Source organism: Lissotriton helveticus, chromosome 1_1, assembly GCF_964261635.1.
Source record: "Lissotriton helveticus chromosome 1_1, aLisHel1.1, whole genome shotgun sequence".
In the NCBI taxonomy this organism is placed as follows: Eukaryota; Metazoa; Chordata; class Amphibia; order Caudata; family Salamandridae; genus Lissotriton; species Lissotriton helveticus.
In genome coordinates, this window is record NC_136057.1 from 183,809,959 (window position 1) to 183,827,685 (window position 17,727).

The 17,727-nt window shown below is 49.8% G+C and overlaps 1 protein-coding gene across 4 annotated transcripts in view; it reads right to left on the minus strand.

Annotated features, from left to right (window-relative positions):
• The window catches only part of LOC144782692 (uncharacterized), a 144,868-nt gene that overhangs the window by 77,192 nt on the left and 49,949 nt on the right, over positions 1-17,727 (minus strand). For 2 of the 4 annotated variants that reach the window (XM_078662183.1, XM_078662136.1), the window contains exon 1: positions 2,404-2,538. The exons of 1 other annotated variant lie outside the window; for it this stretch is intronic. The gene's annotated coding sequence lies outside the window, so the exon portion shown is untranslated. Of the gene's footprint in view, positions 1-2,374; positions 2,539-17,727 lie in introns of those variants that run through there. One more of the 4 variants, XM_078662090.1, reaches the window with a different exon arrangement.

The following is a 17,727-nucleotide window of genomic DNA, read 5'->3' on the forward strand; positions in this document are numbered from 1 at the left end:
TCACCTCCTCTGCACCCCTTCCCGAGAAAGGCCTCACCTCCTTTAAACCCCCTGGACGTGCCTCGCCTCCTCTACACCCCCTGGACAGGACTCACCTCCTCTACACCCCCCTGGACAGGCCTCACCTCCTCTGCACCCTCCTGGACAGCCCTAACCACCTCTGCATCCTGCTGGACAGGCCTCACCTCCTCTATACCCACAGGACAGGCCTCACCTCTTCTACACCACCCTGGACAGGCCTCACCTCCTCTGCACCCCTTCCCGAGAAAGGCCTCACCTCCTCTAAACCCCCTGGACGTGCCTCGCCTCCTCTAAACCCCCTGGACAGGACTCACCTCCTCTACACCCCCCTGGACAGTCCTCACCTCTTGTAAACCACCCTGGACAGGCCTCACCTCCTCTGCACCCCTTCCCGAGAAAGGCCTCACCTCCTCTAAATCCCCTGGACGTGCCTTGCCTCCTCTACACCCCCTGGACAGGACTCACCTCCTCTACACCCCCCTGGACAGGCCTCACCTCTTCTACACCACCCTGGACAGGCCTCACCTCCTCTGCACCCTCCTGGACAGGCCTCACCTCCTCTATACCCACAGGACAGGCCTCACATCCTGTGCATCATCCTGGACAGGCCTCACCTCCTCTATACCCACATGATAGGCCTCACTTCCTCTGCACCCTCCTGGGCAGGTCTCACCTCCTCTGCACCCTCCTGGACAGGCCTCACCTCCTCTCCAACCTCCTGGACAGGCCTCACCTCCTGTGCAAACCTCCAGGACAGGCTTCATGTCCTTTTACCACCCTGGACAGACAGTCCTCGTCCCCTTTTACCCCTAGCACAGGACATGCCTCATTGTGCACCCCCTGGACAGGACTCACCTCCTATTGAGACCCTCCACCACCACCCCCAACAGGCCTCACCTCCTCATGACCCCCCCTCCACACTCACCCAAGACAGGCCTCACCTCCTCTGCAGGCCCCTGGACAGGCCTCACCTCCTTTGCTCCCCCTGGACAGACCTCTTCTCCTCTACACCCCCCTGGAAAGGCCTCACCTCCTCTGCATCCCCTGGACAGGCCTCACCTCCTCTGCACCCCTACCCCAGATAGGCCTGACCTACTCTGCACCCCCTGGACAGGCCTCACCTCCTCTGCATCCCCTGGACAGGCCTCACCTCCTCTGCACCCCTATCCCAGACAGGCCTCACCTCCTCTGCAGGCCCCTGGACAGGCCTCACCCCCTTTGCTCCCCCTGGACAGGCCTCACCTCCTCTGCACCCCTACCCCAGATAGGCCTGACCTACTCTGCACCCCCTGGACTGGCCTCACCTCCTCTGCATCCCCTGGACAGGCCTCACCTCCTCTGCACCCCTACCCCAGACTGTCCTCACCTCCTCTGCACAAACACCCCGACCGGATTCACATGTTCTGCACCCACCAGGACGTGCCTCACCTCCTCTACATCCCCTGGACAGGCCTCACCTCCTCTGCACCCTCCTGTACAGGCCTCACCTCCTCTATACCTCCAGCAAAGGACAGGCCTCACACCCTGTGCATCCCTCCTGGAGAGGCCTCACCTCCCGTGCACCCTTCCTGGACAGGTCTCACCTCTTCTGCACTCCCTGGATGTGCCTTACCTCCTCTGCAATCCCCATGGACAAGCCTCACCTCTTCTGCACCCCCTCGACAATCCTCACTTCCTCTGCATCCCACTGGACAAGACTCACCTCCTCTGAACCCCCTGGACAGGCCTCATCTCCTCAGTACTCTCCTGGACAGGGCAGGCCTCACTTGCTCTGCACTTCCCTGAACAGGCCACATCTCCTCTGCATCCTCCTGGACAGGTCCCACGTCCTTTGCACCCCCCAGCACAAGACTGGCCTCACCTCCTCTGCGCCCCACCTTGACTGGTCTCAACTCCTCTGAATCCCCTGGACAGGCCTCACCTACTCTGCAGCGCCTGGACAAGCCTCACCTCTGATGCACCTCCCTGGACAGGCCTTACCTCCTATACCCCGACGGACAGGCCACAACTACTATGCACCGGCATGGACAGGCCTTACCTCTTCTGCACCCCCAGCACTGGACAGGCCATATCTCCTCTGCACCCACACTGGACAGGCCTCCCCACCTCTGCACCCTCCTGGACAGCCCTCACCTACTCTGTACCTCCCTGGACCGGCCTTACCTCCTATCACCCCCCCAACCCCCCTCCTCCCAGGACAGGCCTCACCTACTATGCACCGGCATGGACAGGCCTTACCTCTTCTGCACCCACTGGACAGGTCTCTCCACCTCTGCAACCCCTGGGCAGCCCTCACCTCCTCCGTACCCCCTGACCAGGCCTCACCTCCTCCGTACACATGACCAGGCCTCACCTCCTCCGTACCCCATGACCAGGCCTCACCTCCTCCGTACCCCATGACCAGGCCTCTCGGGTGCTGCGGCGGCTTCTGACAAAAGCTCTCGGCGAAGGATCCCTCATTAAGGACAGAGGAGCCGAAAATGCATTACACCCCGTGTAGCGCCTCCAACTCCGCACTGTGCCTCGGCGCGCTATGCACAGGCCCCGAAGAGAGACACTACTCCCCTGACCTCTGCAGAGGAGTCGGATGGAGGAGGACTGTGGCTCTGAGCCGAGAGCGCTTTAACTCCACACCAGATACCAGGCGCTACATACGAGACACCTGTTAATCACTCAGGAACAGGGAATTTACAGAAATATCCTGATCTAATTAGCATCTACGTGACCTTAAAGAAAGGGAGGAAGAGGAGAGCGAATAGCATGGACGGAAAGAGAGTAAGAAAAAACAGGGAGGGGGAGGTAGAGAGAGAGCGATCAAATAGGGGACAAGAGGAGGGAGAGATGGAAGGATGGTAAGAGAGAAAGGAGAAGGGAGAGAGAGAAAGCGACCAGAGAGGGAGACACGGGGAGAGATAGAGAGAAGAGAGAAAGCGATCAGAGAGGATGGAAAGAATGGAAGAGAGTTAGAGAGAAGGAGAGGGAAGAGAGAAAGCGATCAGCGAAGGAGGAAAGAAGGAAAGAAGGAAAGAAGGGGAGAGACTTAGAGAGGAGAGGGAAGAGAGAAAGCGATCAGCGAAGGAGGAAAGAAGGGGAGAGAGATAGAGAGGAGGGGGAACAGAGAAAACGATCAGAGAGGGGGGAGAGAGGTGGATGGATGGATGGAAAGAGAGGGAAGAGGAGGTAGAGAGACAGTGATCAGAGAGGGAGGAGAGAAGGGGAGAGATAGATGGATGGGCAGAGATATGATATGGCTGTGGGGCCTTATCGTGGAATACACTCACAGATACTGTCTTGAGTCCAGTCAAGGTCTTTTAATTAACCTTCAACCCAACCCTTTGATAGTTAAGGCACAAAGCAGCAAGACCTAGCAAAGGAACAATGTGTAAAGCATTTAACACCAAACAACAGAATAAGAACAAGCATTTGCAATGCAATAGGCTCGCAGTTACGCAAGCTTAAGCTATTGGCATTGTAAATGACAATGCCTTTTATTTATGTTTTAAAAACGAAAAAAATGTAAGTCATTGTTATTTGCAATGTCAATAGTTCAAACTCGCGTAAATGCGAGACCTATTGCATTGCAAATGCTTGTTTCTCTGAGTAATTGACTCCTGCTCCAGAGGCAAACGTCTCTTACTTTTGGATTTTCGGACCAAGAAATACTTTTCAAAAGAAATGTTAAAAGTACAAAAAAAAAGTTTTGTTTATTAGCCTGAAAATGTAGAAGTAAATTGCATCCAAAACAGGAAAAGACACACCTGCTCACAAAAACAACCTTTGTAAACTGGGACTTGAAAGAGTAATGCGAAATTAGCACTCACTGGATAGCCTCACTGAAAAAAGACTGAGATGGGACAGTGACCAGAGCTCACTTGATAGCCTAACTAAGATAACTGTGACATGAAATGGCAAAGTGGCCAGAACTCACTGAAAACCCTCGCAGAGCACTGTGAGATGAAATGGCACAGAGACCAGAGCTCACTGAAACTGCCCCCTGAAATCACAATTCAGAAAAGGGGGTGGTGATGAACAGAGTGTCTGAATTAAGCAGACCACTCTTACCCAGTCCAAAGATCAGGGCTTGATCCATCACCGTTATTTATCTCACTGCCCCATCCCAGCTCAGAACCTGGCTATATGCAAATTAGTCTGTCCCTGGCCCAGTGCATCATGGGAACAGGTGTTGAAACCTGAGTCGGGTCGGGGACAATCGATATTTGCCCGGCGGTATTACCTCTGTGACCCTCTAGTTATTTAATCAATGAAGAGGCAGGCGCTGGAGACTGGAAAGCAGGAAACAAGGTTTTTATTCTCTCCGGAGGAGAACACAGCAAAACGGACAGAAGGTATCGTTCTGAGGTGCTCTAACTTACGTTTTGGGGCATGGCCCCTTATATACAGTGTTTGTGGTTTTTATTACAGTTTACATACATATGATAAAGCTTTGATGTACGAAAAGACATTCCAGGAATCCCCCTTCGGGCCCGTTCCCACACATATCTACAGTAGAAATCCCCACCCTGGTCACAGCAGGTGATGACTATCGCGCAGCTGGATATTCCGCCAATTCATGGAATGCGGGGTTCGATCGGATCTCATGGGGTGGGGGGGGCTTTGATCAACTCGGGGGTCCTTTGAGGAGGGAAGCTTTCTATTGTACGGGGAGGGGCAAGGGATAGTATCGGCAGAGCTGGGTGTCGGCCTGGGAACGGGGAAGACAAACGGGCACACGGGGAAAAGGGGGTTTGCATCTAAGGGCCGGGGATCATGAAAGGGAAGAAGGGAGGTGTCGCGCTGGGAACAGGATGAGGGCCTGGGGCAGAGCAGCGCCGAAGAGGGGTTTATGATTCAAGGCAGGTGCAAGCAGGGGGGGTGGTCAGCGTGCAGGCTTAGTGAAGGCGAAGGGCTATGTCAGGGGCCAGCGGCATGCAAAAGGGTTCGTTCTGATCGGGGCGTCTTAAAATGGCGGGTGCGCACGACAAAAGTGTGGCATCAGGGGAAGAGGCAAGATGGCGCGGATAATGTTCACCAAAACGTACTAATTTTCAACAGTCCTCCCTTTAACATATTCAAGACATCTTGCTGGTTCATTTTCTACTTGGTTCTATTGCGGTGGGCATGAGAAAGAAAACGGTAGGAACCCTAGATGAAAGAGTTGTAAACAATACATTTTGAGATTTCTAGTTTTTAGGAGCTGGACCTATTGGATAAACTTTGATAAACTTGTTCAGCAGGAAAGTCATAGGAATGTAATACAAAAAACGGTTCTGTAGCGAGAGCAGCAAGTACATATCATAACGTGAACTGGCAGGTTATTACATATCTCAGATTCGGATTGGAGCAGGATCAATACAATGGCGGCTGGGAGAGAAATGAGGCATAGCAGAAACGGTGATTGAGGATGTCAAATGTTCGAAGTTAACGAGTTCTCATTATTCTTTGTGGTCTTTCGTTGGCGCTGTGGAGCACCGGCGATGGAGCTACGGGTCCAGCTCTATTCTAAGTTCTGCGTTGCAGGGCACGACCCTTTCCTCGCGTTTCTGGTCGGAAAGGTCCCTTTCGCCCTGTGTCCTTTGAGGTGATTGTCAGAAAGTTCAGATGGAAGAAGAGCGTACAAAACAGTCCATAGGGTAGGTCGGAGAAAAAGGGGGATGGAGCAAGGCCAAATTAGGAACAGACTAGGGGAACGAGAGACTTCAGATAGGCGGGCGTGTGACCGAATTCAGAGAGCGGGGACTTGTCGGCAAACACTGGACATCGAGCAGGGGCATCAGGTCGGCCCTTTCTTCTCATGTTGTCGAAAACAGTGCCTCGTCCTGCAGCTCTTTTCTGTCGTGGTCTCGCCTTGGCTAATGTCGCAGGTGTTCCTTAGTCTGCAGTCAGGCCTCGTGCTCCCACATCCGGTCCTTCTCTCCTCCAACAGCAGTACCCTTAAACAAGTTTGAAAAGACAGTCTTTAGAGAATTTGCAGATGAAGATAATCAAAAAGTCTATTTCTCTCCCAGCTCCAGGCAAAGAATGAAAATGCCCGTTATATTAGTGTTCACAACTGGCATATGAATGACCGGTGACGGGCCTGTTGGATCTACTATGACTTTCCTTCACAATTATTTATTACAGTCACGACAGTTCATCTGATGGTGACCCACCTTCGTGAGACGAACCTGGCAAAGATATGCCGTTCTCTAGAGTTTTACATTTACAAAGGGTACTGTGAGTTGTCAACATGGTACTACACAGGCATTTTGCTGAGAGACGAACATGGCTAAACATTTCTTTTCTATCGATGCATCCTGCTTTTCAACTACTACGGGGTTCATTTCGATGATTCACCTTGGACTAGTCAGTTAACCTTGTAAAACATCATTCTGGGTCCTACGTAACTTTCTACGGCCTGAGTACTTAATCAGAAAAGACAGGGGTTTTGTGGGAGACGACTAGGGACATAGAAACTTGTGGTAAGGGCGTAAATCGACCCATCTCTCACAACCGGAAATGAGGGGTAGTTTCATAACTCCCGTTTTTGGGCGGCTGATACAGGGGATGTAACAGGGGTGATCATTTTTCCTGTTTGGGTATTGCGACAAGTCGGGGTGGGGAGGGTCGCGTATTCTGAGGTCCTTTCTTATACCATAGGAGCCGTTGACATGTAGTTCCCTTATTACGGGCCAGATTAGGGAACCTCTGTCGTCTTTCCTGTCCTTTCCCTTACGGCCCAACCTCGGTTCATTGACTTCTAGCGGAAAAGGAGAGGTAATGACGCGGTCTCGGGGTGATTGTATTAAAGACAAGTTTTTTTTTTTTTTTTTTTTTGTGCAAATACTGACGGTATTTGAAGCCAATTAGGTGGTGTGCTAGGGGGGGCAGTCTGCCAATTTCGGGGCTAATCACTCGGAAGAGTGGGAGTGCAAAAATAGAGGGAGAGAGAGAGAGAGAGAGAGAGAGAGAGAGAGAGAGAGAGAGAGAGAAGAGAGAGAGAGAGAGAGAGAGAGAGAGAGAGAGAGAGAGAGAGAGAGAGCGCGCAACGGCAGGCTAAATAGTACACGTGCAACAGAGAGGGTGGCAGTGTATTCAAGAAAGGCTATTTAGTGCATTACACAGTAAAGGGCATTCATGGGTCTGCGTTAGAATCTTGTAATCATGCAGTTGGAGCATTAAACAGGGTAGAGGGGACGCGCCTTGAGAAAAAGGAAAGAAGAAAGGAGGTACCATTTTGTCGCACTTTCTCGCATTCTCGGTCCTTCGACCAGTTGGGTCAACGCCTCAGTCACACACACACATTCTCTCATAGTTTCGCATCATATGTGACATGGGTTCATTCGTCCGGTCTGGTTTAAGGGTGATCACTTTTTATCAGGTTGTGCTAATTTTTCGGGTTTGTTCGATACGTGAGTAGTTTGCAGGCGTGCTTAGGCACCACCTTGCGGTGCTAGTCTGCTCCGTGTATTAGACATGGCAAGGCTTCGGATCTTCGCCACACCTCGGCTGTAATCTCTGATGTAACCTGCAGAGGGAAGGAAAAAGGGGGTGGGGGGAGACAGCATTCGCGCATATTTAAATACATGTATTCAAGAGTCCTTTTTACTCACCTCTTACTCGTCTTCCCTCCTCGGGGCAGAGTCCCCGGGGATATGGTTTCTGGAGTCAGGGGGGGGGGGGGGGGCAGTGTGCCCTTATAGGTCGTGTGCGGGGAAAACGTAAAAAGGAAACCAGAGGTGCCTAGTACGAGGTATCTAGTCAAAAGGATGTATCTCACTATCGGGATCCTTAAACCTCTTTCAACGCTGTGGCGTTCTAAGGTTCTTCGGTTCTTGGGTCAGCTCCGTTCCCTGATACCTTGGAACGTTGTACTTTATAACATTTACACCATTTCATTTTACCCTCCTTTAACATTCCCTCATTTACACCGTTCGTTTTACCCATCCTTGGAAGTCAAGGCCTTCCTCTACGCGAGAGTTCATGGGTCAGTCGCGTACTTTTGAAGGCGGGGTGTCGTGTTGTCGATCCGACCCGTCCTCCAGGGCTGGGCAACCATCTTCTTTTAACCTTAAAGAGAGAGCAGAGTAGGGTGCACAGAAAAGAACTTTCCCACCGATCCCACGTTTTTAAAATAAAGCATGCAATACCCGTCCATAGTTTCAAAAAACTTTATTTTGCAAAATCATTTCAGCACGTGGATTATGAGGGTGCGGTCGTATTTGGCCGGTCGTGGCAATGGCTAAAGTGCGTACAGTGGGGGGTGTCGTTTGCAGCAATAAAAACATCGGAAAGTTTTATTCATTCATTTGTAAGAAACTAAAACGTCTATTAATTGGCTAGGGGTTCGGGGGGGGGCATTTATTTTCATAATTTAGAAGCATAATCATAATAGTTGCAATCAGATTTCCTATATGTATACCGTATGTGTGCGTCGTAGATGAGGTTATACATCAGCTATAAAAAAATATAATACATTGTACATTTGTAATCAGCATTTGTAACGCGATCCTTTCATACTGTTCGTCGAGTGAGCTCTCCTTGTCTTTTCTAGCCAAGTGTACAAAGGATCATATAAAGTCTCAGAACATCAAGTTTATATTAGTGCGAAGGAACACCACGAGGTGTTCGTAAGTTCCGATGGATACCAGCGCCATCTTGGGCGGGGCCGGCTCAGTCCGGAGGCAGCATCAGGGGGAAATGTTCCCATTACTGGCAGTTGGACCAGAGTCCTTTTCGGCAGTTCTAGAATTCATGCTAACAGAGGGAGTGGCAATGTCACGTTTATTTCGTTGGCGATCAAGGCAGCCGTCCCTTACCGGAAACCTGCAGAGGCCGAAGGTTCCGCCGGGGACCTTTGTAGGATCTTCAAGGCTGCGGAGATGCTGTCGGAGATGGGGGGCTCGTGCCCCAGCGGGCAAATGTTTGAGTTATATTGCTGGTCAAAGTTACTCTAGTGGCCGGGGCCCGCCTTCCAGCGGACCCAGACGCCATTTTGAGGCCCTACAGGGGCCACTCTCGTCGAGTTTTGCAAGAGTGGGAGAGATCCTTCGGAGTGAAAGGAAGAGGTCCCTGTTGTGTGAAAGCGGGACGTTCAGCTGGGGTGCAGCTGTGATGCCCCCACCTGGGGGGGGCGAGGGAGACTCGTTCGCGCCGTCTCCTTCTCCCGGTGCACTCCATGCTGTTCTTTTTCATCGCCCCGCATGAAGGTCTCTCCACATCCGGTGTTCCCCAAGTCTTGTGCTCAGTGCTGTGGGAGTATGGCCACCTGTGGCGCGCATTCGGCGCGGCACGAGTATCAGTGCAGTCATTGCTGGTTCGGTGTTCCGAAAATATGGCCACCATTGCACGTTCGGTGCTGCGCAAGTACTGGGGTGCCACCATGGTGCGTTCGGTGCTGTGGAAGTATTGGCACCATCGCCTGACTGGGGGTGTTCGGCGTCGGGCCGGGGGCTGGGAGACCTCCTATCGGTGGAGGTGGGAGAGGCTCGTCCGCGTCGCCTCTCCCTCCCAGCCCAACTTGGACAAATTGTTGTGGAGGTACGTGCAGGACATCCCGCCGTCCAGAGCTGCTGCGGCTGTTACGGAAGGGAAAAGAAAGAGGTGCCTCGTTCTTCTCTGGACATGTGGCGGGACTACTTAAGTCTATCCAGGCCCGTTGCGGCTGGCTGAGGAGACATGTGGCGGGACTACCTACAACTGCCCAGGCTGCTGGCTCCTGCCTCTCCTCCGGCTCCCCCATACGTTAAGATTTCCTGACCAAGAGTTGGCAGCGGGGCCCGCCTTATATGGGTTGTCGCTGGTTGGGCGTAGCCGTAACCCTGCCCTACCTTGGAAGGTTCCAGAATGGGGGGGGGGTGAATGTTCTGTTTGACTTTCATTTTCTACAGTTTTACCGTTATTATTCCTTGTTTGTTGTGCTAAATTAAAAGTTCAAGTTCATCAATGGTCTACGGATTTTGTTTTGCCATTTCTTTCTTTCCAGGTTGCTTTTATGTTAAGTTTCTGCTAACAGAGGTCGAGTAACACGGAAACACGTGTAGAGGGATGACGCAGATTCGTACATTACATACACACAAACTCAGACGGGGGACAGTACAAGTACGACATACAAAGACCCAAGACGAATATAAAACAGTTATTGGTCATGATTATCTCTTTCCGTCTGTGAATTTTAAAGCGAGGCTGGGTTCCCGTCTTGACGTTGCCCGACCTAGGAGAACTTGAGCATGCCGCTGAAATTGTCCTGGCGAAATCTGTGCCATCGGGCATAATCAAACGTGGTGGTTCTATCTGGTCTGCCTATGTAAGTCGGGTTCTTCTTTGTCTCGCGCTTTTTCTCGTACTGCCGGTCTGTCGTTCCTGTCGGCCCTTTGCCTTTACTCACGCTCAGTAGAGTCGGGCATTGGGCTTTCCAGTGTCCGACATATCTACAAAAAGCGCATTGGTCTGGCCCTAAGTCTGGTCGTCTTTTGCATAGTGTCGGGGGGTAAGTTGTGGGTAGCGGTGTCCTGGGGTTGTCCTGTCGGTATATTTCTCTACTTGGTTTGTCCTCGTCTTTTCTCTGTCGTTGCATAGCCTCTCTGCGCCACATACCGAGACTGTCGAGCATAATAGGCGTTGTCTTATTATTTCGAAGGGCTATTTCTAACGTTTCTATTTTATCAAGGTCAAAGGATCCTGCCAGTGGCCACTGTTTGTCTTGACTTTCTTTGGTATACCTGTGCCACAATTTATTATAGGCTATGGTAACTAATCCATAGTTTATGAACATGTCCTTATTAGGGGTGCCTTCTAGTGGAGCTATATGGTCCACCTCTAATACACGGTCCGGGCTGAACCAATTATCAATCAATGGGGAGAAGACAGACATGACGGCTCGTAACGAGGGACTAATAAGTCAGCAGTGCCTATCTTATCACTAGGTGCAAAGACTAGACAGAATATTCCTATTCTACGTTGTTTGCAGGCAGTGAATACCTCATGAACAAAAATAAAAAAGAGTAACCAAGAACGCGGAACAATCAAGCAATTAATAAATAAATAAATAGGATAGAAAAAGGACAATGGGGAGAGTAAGTAGGGCGCAAAAGTCTGCGTCCTCTACCCTTTCACTAACCGCAAAGAGGAAGCTGTTGTTTCCGGTTTGCAGACAGAGAATCTCCAGAAGACAATCTGTGAACAGTAGTTCGGGGTTAAAGAACCCAGTTAATCAGTGAGGGAGTGGGGAGTCTCCCAAAAACCGTTGAGAAATAATAGAGTCAGTGGGGGAGAAAGATAGGCGCGACGGTTACGTTACCTATCCTTCACCGTTTGCAAAAGAGAAGGAGCCTACTGTTTCTCCGTGTGCAGACAGTGAATCTCCAATTAGGTCAAACAAAGAGTAATACTAGTATTTTATAAATAATCAAGCAATCAAACAATCAAGCAATCATTTCGCACCTTGTCGTGATTACACGACCTTACCCGGACCATGTGGACAGTTTCTTGTCTTCCGAATCCAGCGCCCGATCGTCCTCTTTTTCTCGTAATTCTCACGGCACTCCTAATGGTCCCCAGTCAGGACCGTAGATCACTCGAGAGAGGTCTGTTCGGAACTAGTGAAGTTCGGATGATCGGCTGCCAGACGAGGGTCTATTGGGCAAGAGCTCTCCCGATCGTTGCAGTCGTTCACTCTGTCGTCGGGACCTCTCCCACTGGATCCACGAGTCGCTGATGGGCCCCACGCTTGGGACGCCAATTGTTGAAACCTGAGTCGGGTCGGGGACAATCGATATTTGCCCGGCGGTATTACCTCTGTGACCCTCTAGTTATTTAATCAATGAAGAGGCAGGCGCTGGAGACTGGAAAGCAGGAAACAAGGTTTTTATTCTCTCCGGAGGAGAACACAGCAAAACGGACAGAAGGTATCGTTCTGAGGTGCTCTAACTTACGTTTTGGGGCATGGCCCCTTATATACAGTGTTTGTGGTTTTTATTACAGTTTACATACATATGATAAAGCTTTGATGTACGAAAAGACATTCCAGGAATCCCCCTTCGGGCCCGTTCCCACACATATCTACAGTAGAAATCCCCACCCTGGTCACAGCAGGTGATGACTATCGCGCAGCTGGATATTCCGCCAATTCATGGAATGCGGGGTTCGATCGGATCTCATGGGGTGGGGGGGGCTTTGATCAACTCGGGGGTCCTTTGAGGAGGGAAGCTTTCTATTGTACGGGGAGGGGCAAGGGATAGTATCGGCAGAGCTGGGTGTCGGCCTGGGAACGGGGAAGACAAACGGGCACACGGGGAAAAGGGGGTTTGCATCTAAGGGCCGGGGATCATGAAAGGGAAGAAGGGAGGTGTCGCGCTGGGAACAGGATGAGGGCCTGGGGCAGAGCAGCGCCGAAGAGGGGTTTATGATTCAAGGCAGGTGCAAGCAGGGGGGGTGGTCAGCGTGCAGGCTTAGTGAAGGCGAAGGGCTATGTCAGGGGCCAGCGGCATGCAAAAGGGTTCGTTCTGATCGGGGCGTCTTAAAATGGCGGGTGCGCACGACAAAAGTGTGGCATCAGGGGAAGAGGCAAGATGGCGCGGATAATGTTCACCAAAACGTACTAATTTTCAACACAGGGCAGACCAAACTACCAAGCCAATTCTTCACCAGAAAGGAGACAAGCTACCGGGGTCGAAACGTCGACAACCATTTTGTTTCTTTTAAATGTCAACTCCACGGCCCAACTTGTTCATATATTGCATTGTGTGGAGTATGATACAGTTTGATTTGAATATCGAAGCATTTTGTTCTTGTACATTGTATGTAACCATCAAAACTATTTGTGTTTTAAAGTTTTGATTAATCTGTCACTTCAACCCTTCCTTATCACAGTATCCTCACTCCATCACGCACTCTTTCCCCCCTCCCTGGGGCATTGCTCCACCTGTCCATTTCCAACACGTGATTATTGTCGTTATTCATCTCCATTGTGATTAAAACATGGTGGTGTGATTCAATGTCTATTTTGATTGCTTTCTTCATTTTTGATATATTTTGTGTTTCTCATCCTTATGGGACCCCTTCCTCAAAACTGCAATGTGGCATCAAAGCTCACTGAATTTCAAGAATTAAACTTCCCTGTGATGCAAGTGTTGACTGAGTATCCTCACGTAAACTACCCTGTGACGTCAGAGTCAGTGTTAACTGAGTATTTTGGTTTAAACTGCCTTGTAAAGTCAGTTTACACTTCACTAAAACTGTTGTGTGGTAATAGAATGTAGTGGAAACGCTCACTGCCCCTTAGTTCTGCAAATCTTTACAACACCTACACTAAGTAACATCACAACATTAAACACAGACAAAACATTTCCTCACTCCATCTGGATATGACATCAGATCACAAGGTCAGATCACTAACACACTTCACAATATCAAGCCATCTGCTGTTCCAGTCTAATGATTGTCACCGGTGCTGAAGAGAGGACAGAAAAGAGAGCACAGCAACACTTGATTAAGGGTGGGGTCAGGTGGGCTTAATAACAGCGCGATTGCCCTGGTGGAGGCTTTGAGCCTCTGGCACACCTTAACATGAGAGTCCACTCAGCCCACGTACCATTCCAACGAAAGCAGCTTTGGATCACCAGAAGTGAGTCTCGGTGCATCGAACCGTGACGTCAGGCACCTAAGTGAGCGTCTGCGAGACAGCGAGTGGCAGCACCGGGACTGCACTTCTGTCACGCCACTGATGTCAAAGCAGTTCAAAGCAAACCACTCTTTCCTTACTTTCATCTGCGCTCCGCTTTTCACCTTTCAAATGCTGACAAGTGGGCGCACGGCGCACACTCCCCTGCCTGGGTGTTGTTGTTAGAAAATGAAGTTTCGTCTGACTGCCTGTCTCAGTGTTGCGAGGGAGTGCTATGGGAGGGCTATTTTTATCTCAACCCATCGCATGGATCCAGAACTTAGTTTCACTGGAGAACAAGCTGTCGCCATTGCGCAAAGGCAGCCACTTGTTTATATTTGCATCACGCTTTAATGTTAACAATAGCTTCCGCCCCACACAGCACTCATGGGGTGGGGCGACAGCTATTGTTAAAATGAAAGCGCGATGCAAAAATAAACATGCAGCCGCTATTGCCAAAGCCGCCTGAAAGAAAATAGTGCCGTCCGACTTAATGAAGGAGACCGTGTATCGCCGCAAGTAAAAGATCCAGACCTGATGGGCAGTCACAAAAGGAGACATGGCGGTAACAAGGAGGGACTAAGAAGCCTCATTATCAATGACACCAGCCAATGAAAAATATGAGCGGAGCTTCCACATCACTTACACATCTGTCCCTACTACAATATGCCTCGCAGATCAAGCAGCGCATGCGCTGCAACGCTAGGCTCGACCTAAAAATCACCAAGCAAGAAAGAGGCACAATAATCCCACCAGAGGGTTCCAGAGAAACAGATTTTAGAACTTTTTATAACTTTTGAATGCAACTGCAAACAAACATTGGCAAATGCAAAGTTTGAAAAGTTTTAAGAAGGTTGTAAAAGTTAGTGTGTGTTCCAACCCTATTAGGGTAACCAAATCCAGCAAGTACAAGGTCTAGGGGGCTAAAAGTAATACTTTGGATAGTTACCTGGCCACCAGAGCGTTTTAGAGCGAGTTCAAAACTTTACAGGACAACCACCATTGACTTCTACGGAGGGGTCCTGATGCTGAGGGATGCAGACTTAGAGATGCTCAATGATGCTGTGAAGTCCATGGGGATGGAGTACGGATTCCTGGTCCACAAGTGAGTAAGGGTGACTCATGGATTTTGGGCTCCCACAAAGCACTCTATGCAGGCTTTCAAAGCCTGCCGATGCAGCCCATGCACTTTTGCATCATAGCAGTCACTGTGCAAATCTTTGGTGGGGGCTGGTGTCCTTCTTGGGTGACAAATCTGGTCCCAACAAACATTCTCGGGTCCAGCAGACATGGGTGCACCTTTTTGCTATTTCTGAATTGTTGTTTGGGGTGCCTGGCATCTGGTAGAGGCAAAATGTCTGCGGTGGCTACCAGAGATGCGATTTGGGCTCTCAAAACACTTGGAGTCTCTACTTTGGACTTGGAACCAACGTTTCCCCAAGCCAGGCATACAGAACAGGGTCCAAACTCCGCTAGCCCAAAGTGCAGGTGGTGCAGTCACTCTGACTTGTCAGCCTTTGTGCGCTTCCAATGTGTGAAAAGTGGTCTTCTTCTCGTCTTCCTTCCAAGTCCATTGAGTACAGAAGTCTCAGGTGGAAGGGGTGCCCATTATATCCCAGTAAAGTGTCTCCAGGGGACAAAGAGGTCACTAGCCAAAGGGCTGGTGGGTGCCCTTCTATCTGGTAACACAGTTCCGGTGAAGTGTGGCACCTGGCTAATACAGTATGCATCTTGCATGTTTCAACCTATATGGCTGAGGTCTTCCTTGAGTGTAAAGACCTTGGTACTCCGGAGGTGTGGCTACCATGGCCTTCATGCCATGGAAAACGGGTTCTGAAACTGGTTTTCCCTTCCTTGCCCCTGGCTCTACCTTGTCTGGGGGAAACAAAGCCTTCCTGTGTGGGAGCATTGTCGCGTGGCCCTTCAAAGGCGCCATCACCTTTGATGTGTGCCTTTCGCAGACTATGCTGTGGGGAGGGAAACAAGCTACATCACTGCAACAGCCTTTGTTACTTGCCTGAGAGTTGTTCACTTGTCTCCCCAGGCAGGCAGAACCCTGTCTCAGCCCCAGTACACTGCAAAGTCACTGGAGCAGCAGGGTCAAAGAATGGCAACTTTCGCAAAAGTGTTCAGGAATAAATTTGACATAAATGTTGACTGCACCATTGAGTCGCATTTAATGTCCCCTTTAATTTGACACCTTAGATGACATAGGTAGGTAGCCTCTATCAGGATTTAAACGCGTTGGAATGCTGACCGTTAACCCTGTAATTACCTTATGTTATGTTATGTTAATTTCGATTTATATAGCGCCAAATCACCGACAGGTCTCTTAGCGCTTGCTTTGGGAACCCGTCCTGACTTTCCCTGCGAGATAACCCCTACTGGGCATCCCCAAGGTGAAGACCAGGCATCCCATGGCAGTGAGGCCGTAGTGGAGATTAAGCAAGCTATTGCCGAGAGTTGCAGAGTGTGAACCCATGATTCGAGTAGGCACCGAGGCGAGAATTATCGAGTCCGGGGATATTTTGAGCTCAAGACCCTGCCGCGTCGGGAATTGAACCCTGGTCCCGGGTCTGACCTCTGCATCAGGGTCTGCCTCCTCTAACCAGTGAGCCACACTTCTTATAAGGCTACTTACTGATACTCAGCAAACACCACTCTTTAGGGTTGTGCTGCATAGACCTTTCCAAAAATATATGTCCATCTTAACAATATACACCTCCTTGCCATAGGGCTTCATAGACCTGCCCTAGAGGAGACATGTATATAATAAAGGGACTTGTGCACTTTGAGACTAGTGGTAGTGGCAACGTCATGCGTGCAGTGCATGCACAGCCTCTTCAGTCTGAGACTGTAACACACAGAGTGGCACAACCAGTGCTGAAGCTTGTGAGTGGACAGCCAGCCTCACATGCCCTGGGTACCTGGGTACCATATACCAGTTACTTATAAGTTAGTCAGCACATGCCAAGTGGGGACACCCAATTAAACATACCAGCAGGCCTCAGTGCACTTTCGAAGTCGAAAACCGGTAGATAGTAGTCCAAAATGGGGCAAAACATTAGGGAAAACCTGCAAAAAGCCTGTTTTCTCAAAATTCTTTAATCCACCACCAGACACTCCATATTCCTTTATCTCACTCTTGTAGGATCCTGCACTCTCTGTCCATAAATGAGAAACTCATTGAAGAGTCGACAGAATGTGAGTGAATGAATCAATTGACATTTATTTTAGAATGAATGTATATTCCATTAAATCAATACATCAACATTATAGAGCAGTGTTTCCTAAATTGCGCGCCATCCAATTTCTTGTGGGTCACGAAAGAGTGTAAATAAAGATGCCTTTATATGTGTATTTATCTTGTTACATTTGCAGTGCTTAAAAGACAGATGTCAAACATTAAGATATATCTTCTACCAAATTCCTGCTTAGTCTGTTACCATGTGGATTGGTGTTTACTTTTCTTACTCTTACTGCAAACCGATGGTAATTTTTAAAGTGAACATATTATGGCAATATCTCTGGCCTACATGCAGTGTGAAAGGAAAGGTTATAAGATGTCATTTTTTGCAAAATACAGTACAACTATGTAAATACCTATAGCTTTACTAACTGCTGATATATATCAGAATATATCAGCAGTTAGGAAAGCAAAAATGAACCCCATTTTTTAGGTTTCGCCTCGTCGAAAGCTGCGCCGCGCAGCTTTTCGGCGCAGGCGAAAACTTTTGTTTACCAGTATGTGGCTTATTCCCGCCTCTCTGTTCCATTGGCTAGCTCCATAAATGGAGGCTAGCCATTGGAAGAGAGAGGCGTCCGTCTTTCAGCGAGGCGATTGGTGGGCGTTCCCGGCGATTTTTTCTCATCCTGCCCCTTTGACCACGTCATTGCGGTGGTGGGCGGTTCCTATTTTTTTTGGGGGGGAAGGTTTGTTTTGGTCATTGCAGGCCGACCGCCGCCGGAAGAAGTCCAGGTGAGTGCTGCCTTCTGCTTTGCCTTTCTTGCCGTTTCCAACCCCCCTCCCGCTGTCCGTGCCTTTCCCGTCCCCCCTCCCGCTGTCCGTG